The following is a 12,503-nucleotide window of genomic DNA, read 5'->3' on the forward strand; positions in this document are numbered from 1 at the left end:
ATGTCCAGCCGGCTGCCAACCAGCACCCCGGGTCCCTTTCTGCCTGGGCACTGCCCAGTCACACTGTCCCCAGCCTATAATGTTGCAGGGGGTTATTATGGCCAAAACGCAGGACTCGGCACTTGGATTTATTAAACCTCATCCTATTGGACTTTGCCCATCCATCCAACCATTGCAGATCTCTCTGCAGTGCTCTCCTGCCTTCCAACAGATCAACAAACACACACTCCCATTTAGTGTCGTCTGCAAATTTACCAATGGAAGACTCAATGTCCTCATCCATGTCATCAATAAAGATATTGAACAGAACTGGCCCCATCACAGCAAGGGACACCACTGTGACTGGTCCCAGCTGGATGCAGCGCCGTTCACCGCCACCCTCTGGGCCCGGCCATCCAGCCAGTGCTTAACCCAGCAAAGAGTGCTCCTGTCCAAGCCGCAGGATAAGATTAGATTACTTTAGGTTAGACTAAGTTAGATTGGAAGCGTTGCTGGACCTGCTGCTCACCGAGATGAGCTCTTTAAAAGAGGTGAAGCTTTACAGCGGTATCCCGGCTCCGGCCCAGAGAGGCGGGATTCCGTCCCGGACGGATTGGGCTGGGCTCGGGGAGCGCCGGCAGGGCAGGGCAGGGCAGGGCTGTTCGGAGTCCACGCCTCTCCCGGGCGCTCCGCTGTGCTCCCGGGGCTGAGGGCATCCTCCGGGCCCGGCTCCGGCCGCCCCGGCCCGGCCCCTCCGGCCGTGGCCCCGCGGCGCCCGGCCCGGTCAGTGCCGCTGGGCGCTGCTCGGCCCGCTCGGCCTCCTCCGGCTGCTCCTCGCCGCTTTCCGCCAGAAAGGCGCTGGAAGGGTTGGGATCAGCAAGTTTTAGGAAACCGTCTTGTCCTAGCTGGCAGGGTTTCAAACTTACAAAGCTCTGATAGAAAAAGGGATGGCAGGGCTCGAACCGCCCCTGTGCTCCTGTTTAGCAATTTCCCTGGGCAGTGTTTTCCAGGGGCTTTCCAAAGATCACCTGCTGTTTAAACCGCGCTCCTGAAGGCAGTGGTGTTCACACCGAATTGTTAGGTTTTCCCGAGGTCTTATTTCCCTGGCACGAACATAACCTCCCTGACAGCTACAGTTTCATGTAATATATTTAGGAAGCTGTTTGCACTATGGTATGATGGCCTTTTGTTAGGGAGAAAAAATATAAGGTCACACCTTTCTCCCATGCTCCAAGTGCCTGAGGGAGAAAAGGACTCCAATTATAATATTAAAGTAGAGCCACATGCCATGATTATGGTACCACTTGCACTTACAAACAACGTGACCTCCAATCTTTATGCTGACATCACTATAGAAAACAAAGTTCTCTTCATAATGTAAACCCCTGAAAGGTATGCTTTGGGGAATTATCATTCTGTGTTCTACAAAAAACATTGCTCACCAACTGCTAGTTAATAACATTAACTTTTTCTTCCCTTACAGAGAATAATTTAGAGTGGAAAAGATCTTTAAGACTGAGTCCAGCCATAAACCTAATACTTCCACTCCACTAAAACATGTCCCAAATCACCACACCTGTGAGTCTTGGAAATACCTCTAGAGACAGCAGCTCCACCACTGACTTCCCTGGGGATCCTGTTCCAGGCTTGAAAACCCTTTCAGTGAGGAAATTTTTCCTAATATCCAATCCAAACCTCCCCTGGTGCAACTTGATGCTGTTTCCTGTCATCCTATAATTTCTTATTTGGAAAAAGACCCCTAGACATGCCTTGCTCAATAATTAGAGTGATTAGGATGATCCCTGTGCCTCCTTTTCTCCAGGTTGAACAGCCCCATCTCCCTCACTTGCTCATCAGACTTGATCTCAAGACTTTTAAACAATTTCATTGCTCTTCTTCAGACACCTTCAAGTTTAACATACAGATTCAAGGCTATTAATTCTTCTGTTTAAACTGTGAAAATCAAGAAATCAGAGAATGCCAAATCTTGTTTTTTTTAAAAAAATATTTCATAACCTGGCTATTTTCATTTTAATTTCTCTTCCCCTTTGGCAGATTACCTGTTGCTTGCATCTCATGCCCACAGGTTTCAGTCGAGTCAGAGCTACCTCTTTAGAAGCTGCAGATCACATACCTTCGACTAGTAAAAATAGATAATATATTTTTGAGCAGCAGCCCAGGATGTTAATAATTTACTAAGCTGTCAGTAAAACACCACAGTTCCTTTTGACACACAAGACTTTTCTGCACTGCAAGAATTTCTGCTCTGCCTGAAGCTTTTGCATTCCATGGCACATTCTAAACTCTCCTTGTCTTGCTGAAACTTGATAATGCTGAAGTTTATTGATCACAGCGCTTCATTCTGCATTCTGAAGTGATGCAGTTATGAGATAATCACTTTCCTCCCATTTTTTACACCCCTTTTTTGAGGGGTAAAAGATTTTTGCATATTTAAGTTTTTATAACCTCTTGTATAACCTATGTATGTGATTGCTTTCATTCAAATAAATCTTTTATTTTTAGTGTCTTCTACGTGGAAAATAACTATAGAATATGCTTTTAAAAACAATCTAAAAGTTTGAACTGTTAAATTACAGTTGAATTTTAAGATTTTAGTATATATAGGTTAGCTCAAAGGACTAACTAAAACCTGCCTGAATTTGTAGATTTTTGTATTGCAAAATGAATATGTCCAGTGACTGACAAACAAATGGGTATGATCTGGAAAACCTGAAACATTTTGTGCCTTGAAGTAATCTTAAGTGGTAAGTAGTGAGTGGTAAAAGCATGAAAGACCAAACAGAGGTATCTATATTGTGAAAAATCAGATTATGGAATAAGATATTACGATAGGGACTGTAAGAGGTAATTATGTATTACTTATTTGGGTAATTATATATTACTTATTCATTCACACACTTGGTGTGGAGAGGGAGGATCTTAATTTTAGGATAATACAAGATAATTTCATGTGCTGGTTTGCAATAGGATTTTTTAAAACTCCCAGACATTTATTTCTTAGATGATAATGTCCCTTTTGTTCCTGAATGGTAACCTTGCATCCTGGTTTTGCCAACGGGTTAGACTTTGTTTCTGAATTCTTAAAAAAATATTATAAACAGGATGAATAGTCTTAAAGAAAATTTTAATTTCCTTTTCCAAAAAGTAAAACTTCATAGACTAATTTGATGTGTATTTTTAGAATGAGTTTATATTGTCATGCAAATCTGTTTCTGTTCCATACCATTGACACTTAAGGAGGATGTTATGTGTTCACTACTTTTTGTGTCATAAAAGAGTAAAAATTTTGATGAAGGGTGAAGTTTAGCAGTCCCTGACCAAAGGAAAATGTGATACGTGTAGATGTAACATGTTACATAGTTTAAAGAGTTAAAAGTGCAGTTACATTTGTCACTTAGATGTGCAAGGGAAGGAAGCCAATCTTATGTGCAAATAGTGTTTGTTGAGACTGTAGAGGAATACTAACAGAATTTTAGAATAACTAAATTTTCAGTGGTGGGTTACAGATATGATGTGGATTTGCTTTATTTCTATGTTCTAACATCAAGCTTCTAGCTTAAAAAAAATGTAAAATAAAGTTGATTAACTTTTTTGCCTTCACACAAAAGAAAAACTATTATTGATGATCAAATTGCTCAGTTTGTAGACTGGATAACTGGTTCATAACGCTGGCCAAATTTTTCAGATTAGAGTTTGTCATATACTGATAGTATAAAATCCAACTCGTCACCTTGTGCCTTAATATTAGTCATGATTGTAAAATGGACTAAATCAGAGGCTTAGTGATAGTGAAAATTGTTATCTTCCATTTTCTGATTGCTATGTTGTGCTTGGATCATGGAAAGATTTTTGTATCATTCCCGCCTGAGGCCATGTTTAACTCATATGTGTATCAGAGGTCTGCACGTGCAGATGCATTTCAAATACATTTGCATTTCGAGGCCAAACTGATTCTTTTATTCTTCCCGTCCCCCTCAACTTTCCCCTGCCCTTTCTCTTTCACACTCCCCTTTCTCTATCCCTTTGCCTTTAGCCTTCCCCTACCTTTAGCCTACGCCCTACTATCCATCCCCCAATGGATCTTTTATCTCCTGGCCAGGCAGTGGAACACCTGTTTGCTGTATTGTTGTTGCTGTCTTGTTTTTGTTTGTCTGTGGTGGTTTTTTTCCTTTTGAGTTTTGTTTTGTAACTGAGAAAATTATCTCAGCATGCACCATGAAGCAATAGAAGAGCATTTTGCAGTATTGGGGAGCAGTTACTTTAATCTAGTGGAGGTGTGTGTGATTGCCAATGAGGAATGTTTCCTGGGAGCACTTAGTGTTTATAAAACTATATAAAGGAGGGTGGTGTGAGCTGAAAGACATGTCAAGCGAAATTTAGAGTGACATGGATATCAGTGCTTGCATTGTCTTGACAAAGTGCCACTTATGCAATTGCTTTTTGCATTGCAATCAGGATGGAGTAAGTCTCAAGATGCATCACCAAACCCAAGCTCCAAAGACAAGTGTTGACAGCTGTTGATGTAGAAAGTTATGTTGAATGCAAGTGCAGTCAGGGAAGCGATAGCAGATGTGTGTGCCCTTAAAAAAGGCCTTGGGACAACAAAAAATGTTTTGATGGATGTAGGTGATAATTTTATGACAATGATAAGCAATCAAGAGGTTCAGGTAGCATTTGATAAATCCTGTATTTTGGATCCATGTTTCCATTCTCCTATGAGAGAAAAATAAAATAAATATGAGTAAACATTCACATTCTTCAAGAGTTACTTGGTCCCTGTAGGTAAATTCTGAGGAAAGGGTCAACACACCATCCTTCCTTCTGCCTTTTTCCCTCACCTTTAGACTGAATACATTCAGCAGGCTGCTTCTCACTTTCAAAAAAGAAAATGGAGATTCTCACACTTCAATTATAGCCATTGTGTTTTATTACTAGGGGAACTTTGCATTTGGCTTAACAAACAGGTATGACTTACTGGAGCAGAACAATACAACAGTGTTACTTGCGTGCAGGTTTTTGAGAAAGGCTTGGATTGGGTGATATTTCAGTAAATGATGATAGCTAATCAACAATATTTAAGATTTTAGTATATATAGGTTAACTCAAACCTGCCAGAATTTGCATTTCAAATTTGGAATACAACAGCAGATGCATTTACACAGGTTTGTTGGAGAAAAGTATGTGCTTTTTTTCTCTCTAAAGTTTGTGCATAAAGTGTGTAAGCAAAATAATGCCAGAAAAATGCTTGAAAGGAAAAGAAAGTGCTGGTAGTATCAAAAAACTTTACTGTTAAGGAGGAAATTTTAAAGAACAAATTCATTGTTTGGTTAGGTGGTTTGACTTGTCTTGTAGTGCAACTCTATTGCTATATCCCCATAATTCACAAAACATTGTTAGTGTTCAGTGCTTATTGTTGTCACATAAATAGTGAATTCAAGCCTGATTCAGGCTTGTATATTTTTGATATACAATATTTGCCATGAGGAAAATTCAGGCTCTTTTATCCATAAGCAAATTGCTATTAAATAAAAATGCAAAGAATATCTGTAGTGATCTTCTGTGGGGTCACAGGGAAGCTCTGCAGCTTTCACCTTCATCTGGTACACAATGTGGAAGACAACATGTAGCAAGTGTAAAAAATCTGTCTGTCATGCCTGTTGAGAAACAGTCCAGGTACAGCAGTACTCGGTTCAGTGGTTATACTCTGTGAGCCCTCTGTTCAAAATCAGTTCAGCATCGGGGACAAGTTTAAGTTCAGTAGATCATTCAAGAGACAATTGGAACATTTTGAACTTTTTTTTTGAGTTGAACAAATGTCTTGCTATGAAGACTGAACTTACCACCTTATTTGTCTTATTTGCCTTTGAGCTTTAATCAGCTGGTGAACCAAATTTAATTCCTACTGCTTTGACACATAAGGAATTCTTGGGGCAGTGAGTGAATCTTATTCAAGTGAATTGTATTTGATAGAGTGTTTTTTATGCTTTTTGGTGCTAGCAGGTAGAAGCAACTACACGTTCTTGTAGAATAGAGGCTAAGTGGATTGAAAAAGTCAGGCAATCAAAATCTAATTTTCTCTCTCAAATACTATATTGTGCATTTTCAGATTCAAAGTATGTGTTGAAATAGCTGTAAAAACGGCTTAAGATTTAACTCTAGAAAAAAATCAAGCTATTTCTTTTGCCTCAAAGGATCTTTCTTTTGGAAACTATTGTCTCAAGATCAAGCCTGGTTTTAAGGTTCAAAAATGACTGTTGCTAGCAAATACACAGAATTACAATTAACTCTGAGATAAAGGCAGGCTCTAAGATGCAGCTGATGAGGAGATGGATCAAAGGGGTTGGAAGTACCTGAAACACTGTGCTTAGAGAAAGGCTAAGTTTGTGTAGCAACACTAGCAAGTGTTTCTCTGACTGGTACTTGGTATATGTCTATAAAGGTTTTTGCTGAAATATGAGGCTGGCATAATCTTGTATGATTATCTCAAGTCAGTACACTCCAATTTTGTGTGGAATTCTTTGGCACGCATGCCAATGAAAATAAGTACAATGTGCCAAAAGGAATTGGGAGGTCTGTGATTGTCTCCTTTTTCCTCTGCTTCCAGGTGAGTGAGCTAGTGGGAAAGTGAGCTAAAGAAATTCTTATATTTTCCTGTGAGTCTTTGTGAGGCAGGCACCACTCTCAGGATCACTGTTTGCTCCTCTTTAAGGAAGAGAGATCCTGAATCTTAGCAACTGCTTAAAGACAATTGCTTCCTGAACAGGTGCTCTTTATGGTCTCTGTTTCCACATGAATAACACCATCCATTCCTTTAAATTTTAAGCAAGAAATGATGAATAAATAAACAAATTCTAGCATACTCTGTGTACTGAAAAATATTCTGGGGGACACAATCCTGGGTCACTCTGCTGCTTGTGGTCCAGTCTTCTGACTTTAAAATGGGATCTGTAAAACTCATCAGACCATTACAGTGCCAGACCAAGCTCACTCTTCTGTGAAACATCTGTAAGGCTGGGCTGGAGAACTCATTACTTCCAGCCTGGAATTGATGAATTCATTACTGGCTGAACAGCAGATCCTGGAGGGTCATGATCAGTGACACAGGAACTAGTTGAAGACCTGTCATTAGTGGTATCCCCCAGGGTTATATGCTGGGCCCAGTGTTGTGTAACTTGTCCATCAGTGATTTGAATGAAGATGCAGATGCCTCCTCAGCAAGTTCACTGATGACCCAAAGCTGTGAGGAGTGTCTGACACCCCAGAGAGCTGTGCAGCCCTTCAGAGGGACCTTGATAGGCTGGAGGGATGGGCAGAGAACCTACAGAAATTCAACAAGGGCAAATTCAGGGTCCTGCACCTGGGGAGGAGTAACTGTGACCACCAGTACGGGCTGGGGGGCAGACTGTTGGAAAACAGCTCTATGGAGAAAGACCTGGGGTCCTGTTGGACAACAAGTTGTCCATGAGCCAGCAGTGAGACCTTGTGGCCAAGAAGGCCAATGGGATCCCAGGGTGCATTAGGAAGAGCATTGCCAGCAGGCTAAGAAGGTGATCCTGCCCTTCTCAGCCCTGGTGAGACCACATGGAGTGCCCACTTCTGTGCTCCTGAGGACAAGACATGGAGCTTCTGGAGCAGTTCCAGGGGTGCTAGAACTCAGGACATCCCTTTGGGAGTCTGGAGTTGCCATGACCCCTGCCAGGGGCTCAGAGACCCTGGCACACAGCCCAGAACACCTGTGGGTTCGATAACGAACCGTGGAGCAAATTGCCAGCTTTACATGAAGATCTAAAAGCCACAGCAGTTTAAATAGTGTAATAATAAAGTTATCACAGGGTATAAATGTAGGTTTTGGGATTTTTAGTATGAGGGTTTTGGGGACAAGATGGAGGAACTTGGGCATGTCTAGCCCTTCTTCTTTTTCTTCTCTACCTCCATCTTCAGTGGTGATGCTGGCACGTTTAGATTGGTTTAGAGTAGAAGCTCACTGTCTAAAATAGGTGATAGCTATTGGAAAATAATTGTAAACATGTTACATGTAGTTTTTAGTACATAAAGATAACACCGCCCTGGGGGCAGGCAGAGTGCCTCTGGCTGTCCTGCTGAGCAGACTTCAGCTGGGCAGGAGGAAAATTTTATAGATAAGATTTAATAAACAACTCCAAGACCGAAAACTGAAGAGCTTCGACTCATCCTTTGAATGTGTGGGCTGAAACAGAGACTTTTAGCACATCTCGGGTTCGCAAAGCTTGGCAATCTTCCGAGACAGGGGAGAGTTACAAAGTTGATCAATGGTCTGGAGAATCTCTCTTACAAGGAAAGGCTGAGGGAGCTGGGCCTGTTCAGCCTTAGAAGGAAAGGACTGAGAGGAGACCTCACCAATGTCTATCAGTATCTAAGTGAGGAGAGCCAGAAGATGGAGCCAGGCTCTTGTCGGTGGTGCCAGCTCATAGGACAAGGTGCAGTGGGCAGAAACGAATGCACAAGAAATTCCACCTGAATGTGAAGAAAAACTTCTTTACTACTCAAATTACCTGCTGAGCCACTTAGATACTCATAAATCTATGGGACCAGATGGGATTCATCTAAGGATACTGAAGGAGCTGATGGAAGATTCACCAAACCTCTGTCCATCTTTTATAATCAGTCCTGGTTAGCCAGGAGGTCCCAGACAGCTGGAGATTGGCCAGCGTGATGCCCATCCACAAGAAGGGCCAGAAGGAGGATCCAGGGAACTACAGGCCTGTCAGCCTGACCCTGGTGACCAGGAGGGTTATGGAGCAGATCATCTTGAGTGTGCAGGACAACCAAGGGCTCAGGCCCAGCCAGCATTGGTTTAGGAGGAGCAGGTCCTTCCTAACCAACCTGATCTCCTTTTATGACCAGGTGACCCACCTGGTGGATGGGGAAAGGGCTGTGGATGTTGTCTGCCTGAACTTCAGCAAAGCCTTTGGCACTGTCTCCCATAGCATACTCCTAGAAATGCTGTCAGCCCATGGTTTAGACAGGTGCAGTCCTTGCTGGGTTAAGAACGGGCTGGATGGCTGGGCCAAGAGAGATGTGGTGAGTGGTGCTGCTCCCAGCTGGTGGGTGGTCACTGGAGGGGTTCCCTGAGCCTCAGTATTGGGCCAGTCCTTTTTAATATCTTTATTGATCACTTGGGGATCAAGTGCACTCTCAGTAAGTTCACAAATTACATCAAGTTGGGTGGGAGTGTTGATCTGCTGGAGGGTAGGAAGGCTCTACAGAGGGATTTGGATGGGCTGGATTGATGGACTGAGGCCAATTTTATGAGGTTCAACAAGACCAAATGCTTGATCACAATAACCCCATGCAGCTCCATGGGTGAAGAGCTCCAGCTGGGTGAAGAGTGACTGGAAAGCTGCCCAGTGGAAAAGGACCTGGGATGCTGGTTGGCAGCAGGGTAAATATGAGCCAGTGTGTGCCCAGGTGGACAAGAAGGTCAAGAGGGTGTGGCTTGTATCAGAAATAGTGTGGCCAGCAGGACCAGGACAGGGATAACCCTCCTGTACTCAGCACTGGTGAGGCTGCATCTCAAATCCTATGTACAGTTTTGGGCCCCTCACTCCATGAAAGTCATTGAGGTGCTGGAGCATGTCCAGAGAAGAGCAGTGGAGCTGGTGAAGGTATGGAGGGTAAGTCATATAAGGAGCATTTGATGAAGCTTGGTTTGTTTAGTCTGGCGAAAACGAAGCTCAGGGGTACCTTATTGCTCTCTACAACTGCCTGAAAGGAGGTTGTATCCAGGTGGGGGTCATTCTTTCCTCCCAGGCAGCCAGCAACAGCACCAGAGGCTTTAAGCTGCGTCATTGGAGGTTCAGGTTGGACATCAGGAAGAAGTTATTCCTTGAAAGAGTTGTCAAATATTGGAATGGACTGTCCAGGGAGGTGGTGGAGTCACCATCCCTGGAGGTGTTCAAGAAACAGCTGGACCATGGCACTTAGTCCTATGGTCCTTTCCACCCCTAATCATTCTGTATACTGTGACCCATTGCTCTCACTTGAATTCAAAGAGCATTAGGAGATGCCATAAATGTGCAACATTACAAACAAACTTTAAACTCTCTGGATAAAGTATTATGTTATTTGGATTTACTTAAGATTAATTTCCCAGTATGATGAAGCAATAAAGTAATTGGAAATAGGTGTTAAAAATCACGTGTATGTCAAATGAGAGGAAAAATAATGGGTATGTTAATACATAAATTATATTAGGAAAGTTGTGTGGAACTATTTGAAGTGTGTATTATTTGTCATGCAGAACAAAGCCATATACAGGTGTTACCTTTAAAAGCAGAATCTGGCTGAAGAGAATTTTTAAACTTGACATGTCATTGGATATCTTTTGCAGACAGTGTAAGTGGGAATATAGCATTTTTAGTAAGTTAGTGATGAGACTTAGTGGCTATAAACATTTATTTACAGCCTAAGCCTAGACCATATGCTTTCAGACAAAATAAAGGACATGGATGATGAGCTACTTTAAAACTTTCCAAGTTTTTTCCCTTGCAAATTATTTCAGCATTTGTTTTTGGTCTTGCCACCAGCTTTGAGCCTGGAATCTTGTGAGCCTGCACAACCCATCTTTTCATTCTCTCTTTGATCCTTGGAACATGAAATGGAACAAGTTTTTCTGGCCAAATTAGTTCAAGGTAATCAGCCAGTGTACCAAATTATTCAATGTCTGTCCCACAGCCTAGATGAGAAGACAGTTCCTTCTACAGGTTCCCAAAAAAACCCCAGAGACAGCAAAATATCAGGGAATCAGGGAGGAGCTGTGATACTTTGAGTTCTTTGCTTTACCTAATAACATTTCCAGGAAAAACTCTTTCTGTCCTTCACCTGTCCTCTGTTGCTCAGTGTCACTGGTTTACTGTTCTTTTGCCTCTAATGCATGATCCAAAAAAAAGCAGGATGTGGAAGTGCACATTGTCATGTTAGCTCAAAGCAGGAGAGAAGATAGTGGTCAAAGTAATACATTATTGAGACTCTTTGAAGAGTTACAGACTGCTATGCTCAGCTTCCCTTTTTTACAGAAGACTGATCTCTGAAATGAACCATGGATATGAGGATAAGACTGTGGAGTACCAGTAAGTATAGTTGCTCTGCTGCCTGGGACCGAAGCAGCACCCTTGACTTTTAGTAACTTGGAAATGTAGCCCTGTGCACTGCTTGGAGAAGTTACTATGGCCACTGAATATGAGAAAGCATTTTTTCCTGAGTTTGAAAACCACACCCACTCAAATATTCCTGTGCCAGCTAAAATACACAGCTGTAGATCAGGAAAGATGAGCTCTCTCTCTGTCAGTACTCTTACTGTACGGGAACCACATCCTGTTGTGCAGGTAAGCCAAATCAATAAAGTTAAATAAATGCTAGAGGAAAAGATTAGTTAACTAAAACAGAGATGTAACAGGGATGAGTGGTTATTGAAAACAAGAAAAAGACACGAAGTGGAGTACTGCAGATCTAGTTTTTGGCTCTAGTTAGTGCATAAGAGACTATTGTTGGAATGAAAATGTTCAGAAATGTGACATCTTTGTGAGACCTGACTAGATATCTTATTTTTGCCCAGCTTCTAAGTTTTTTCAGAGCTATGGTTAGCCAGCATAGACAGTAGGAGCAAGGCTTCATTAGGAGTTAAGGTTCTGTCTAGCTATTCAGTTTTCATTGTTTCTTTTTATAGATGGACACAGTATGAAGTGCCATTATTTCTTCTTTGGTATTTCAGGTTAATGGGAAAGTGTTTTCCTTGTACACTGCTATCTTTGCCAAGATTTCCACAAAGGATAGAGACACTCTTTGGCCTGGTTTTCTACAGGTGCTGCTTCCATCATGTATTTTAGATAATCTGTCTCTTGGCTGCAGAAACATAGCAGGATTCCTCAGCTACGGTGGGAGTTGTATGTTGTCTGTGCAATCTGAAGTATTTACTGCCTTACTCTGAGATACTGATTCCAGAACTGCAAAGCTGCAGGCAGATTTCAGTCTCTTCCTTCTCTGTGAAAACTTGGTTAACTCTGTCTCCCTGCATTCAGAGATCAAAAAGGAGCTTCTCTTGATGATGGAATATAATCTTTTTTTACAGAATATTTTCCTCATCCTTATTCACTAGCTTATTTGGTTTATGAATGCCTTGGTGTCATCACAACCTGCTTGGAGTGGCCAGCATTATCTTCGATTATGCTACATGTAGCTGTCACCCTCTAGTGTTAGTATCTATTGCAACAGGGACATCAAGATTGATACAGGATCTAGAAACTATTGAATGAGGCTGGTAAGAAAGGAGGATGCTGGTGCACTTGGTGATGGATAGATTTTAAAGCTCACAAAGACTTCTGCATGTTTCTTCTGGAAGGCTGTTGCATCAGTGATGAGTGACATTGTGAAAACAACCAGTAAAATTCTCAGTAGATGGTCAGGCCAAATGAAGACGCAGTACATGGAAACAAAAAACTCAAAGCCTCAGGTCAAGAGTTTAAGTC

This window comes from Fringilla coelebs (assembly GCF_963513975.1).
Source record: "Fringilla coelebs genome assembly, chromosome: 1".
Lineage (NCBI taxonomy): Eukaryota > Metazoa > Chordata > Aves > Passeriformes > Fringillidae > Fringilla > Fringilla coelebs.